Source organism: Salvia miltiorrhiza, chromosome 8 (assembly GCF_028751815.1).
Source record: "Salvia miltiorrhiza cultivar Shanhuang (shh) chromosome 8, IMPLAD_Smil_shh, whole genome shotgun sequence".
Taxonomy (NCBI): Eukaryota; Viridiplantae; Streptophyta; class Magnoliopsida; order Lamiales; family Lamiaceae; genus Salvia; species Salvia miltiorrhiza.
The window spans coordinates 33,674,815-33,677,000 of NC_080394.1; the positions used below are offsets into that span (position 1 = coordinate 33,674,815).

The 2,186-nt window shown below is 34.9% G+C and overlaps 1 long non-coding RNA gene across 1 annotated transcript; it reads right to left on the reverse strand.

Annotated features, from left to right (window-relative positions):
- Positions 1 to 407: 407 nt before the first annotated feature.
- Positions 408 to 1,958, reverse strand: LOC130997836 (uncharacterized). Its single transcript, XR_009093229.1, has 2 exons — positions 1,293 to 1,958; positions 408 to 690 (listed from the first exon to the last, which is right to left on the reverse strand). It is a non-coding gene; the product is annotated as an uncharacterized LOC130997836 (long non-coding RNA).
- Between the last annotated feature and the right edge of the window lie 228 nt (positions 1,959 to 2,186).

Sequence of the window (2,186 nt, forward strand, 5' to 3'; positions counted from 1 at the left end):
AACTTATAGCAATCTATGTTCTCCGGGAAAACATATGTCAATTTTTCTATCATTCGTCTGATCATAACATCATAGATTGCGAAAATATGCCATGAAAGGCAAAACATTCAACATTTCATCATAACCTGCTCTTCACATAAACATATTCATGAAGCATTTTAGAACATTAACATCTTTAAAACGTTGAAACTGCAGTTACCTTCTTTCCTTGATTGAGCACGATGCAATGGAGTGTTGAGCGGTGCCATATGAACCCGTGTAAGTCTAAAGAATCAAACTAGACTCGACTCTTTAGAATAAGGTTTCTAGGGCCAGAGCGAACGAACCGCTCTGATACCACTCTGTCACAGCCCACTATCCCAATGACGGGTTAACCGGGGTTATGACTTGGGGTGAACAATAAGAAATGGAAATGGACAATTACTTAACATTAAAGTATATGGAAATGTCACTCATAGATAAAATGCTAGGATCATATATGATTATTTGGATACACATAATTGAGAACTGATTAAGGTGGTTACCCAATAACACGTATCACAACTTCATATCATAGAGCTATCCTAATCAAGTGTTTTGCAGCGGAAAACGTGTGAGATATACATATGAAGATGTATACTCAAGGTTACATTTCTTGAAATGTCAAAGGAACACCCGCTCAACATCATTCCATTCCATCAACTGCTCAACCTGCACATTTAGAAATACATGCAGGGCTGAGTATAAAAATACTCAGTGGGCATAGCCGAAAATACATTCATGCATACATATATAAATTGAACTGTCATAACAGTAACACACAGGGGTTTTCTTAAATGACCTGCGCTTACTAAAATATTTCTTTCATTTTCATAAAGTCGATCGGCCGATCATTTTCCTTCATATGATCCATATCTGTTCCTTTCTGTCACGCGCCGGGAAGGAGGCCTCCTTACCACGGACGCCAAGACCGGTCGCAAGCGACTCGCGGTCTCCATGAGTGTACACGTTAACCCTAGCTAGCGACCTTTGTCTAGCATAGGATCCCAATTGGATTTCCTTTAAAGTTGGCGAACCAACACAGATAGGATACATATAAAAACATAAACATTTTTGGCAGTCAATCATTTCATAAACATTTCATTTCATTTCATTTCATGAACATTTCATTTTCATTTCATAAGAGTCATTTATCATTTGGGCATAATAATAAACTGAAATTAACAGTTAAAATCATCTCATGCATATATTCGTATAAGAGGCCTACGACACGCAGGGGATCTCTATATACGTATAGTAAAAGTAATGCCCACCTGGATAGGCAAAGCCTGAAGATCATAATCACATAACCTGTCTTGGGAAAACAGTGCTAATCCCCTTGGTCCACAAAGCCTACAAGAAATTCTATTCTTAATAGGTCTCCTTGAATCTAATCTTAAGTCATGGTGTAGTGCTTAACATTCTATGATTCACTTAGCCGGGTTTTTAATGAATAAATAATTAAAAACATTTCTCTTGAGTTAAGAACACCAACAATATTCTTACTCATCTTTCTTTAATAATTGGAATTATAAATAAAACCAATTAAATCATAAATACTTTTTATTTCATGATGCAAATGAAATGTCATGTCATGCTTAGCATATGATAAGTAATTACTTAAAATATGCACTTAATAATAATTTAATATTATTATAAAAATTATCCTTTAAATAAATTAATCAAACTAATAATAGTTCAATTAATTAAAAATAAGAAAGCCCAATTTAATTAATTGAAGGCAATCCAAAGTCTTTAAAATAATTAATCAAACTAATTAATAGTCTAATTAAATAAAATAGGGAAGCCATTTAAATAGATGAAATAGAGCTCATGCTTAAATAAATAATAGCCCATATAAATTTAAAAGATGAGGCCCAACTCAATAAAATATGAATGGCCCAGACTGAATAAAATAAATCGGGCCCAGCTAAATAAAATTAAAAATCGGTCCAAGCTTTTAAAAATCGCAGCCCAAATTTATTTAAAAATCGAAGCCCATCACTCATAAAAATCGGCCCAAATACTCGGCCCAAATAAGGAAATAACAAAGCCCAACCTTTAAAATTTTCGGCCCATATGCTCAAGCCCACTCCAAAGCCCAACACCCCCAACCCTTCTCTATCTTCTCCCTATCAGCCGCACACCCTCTCTTATCTCTCATCTCA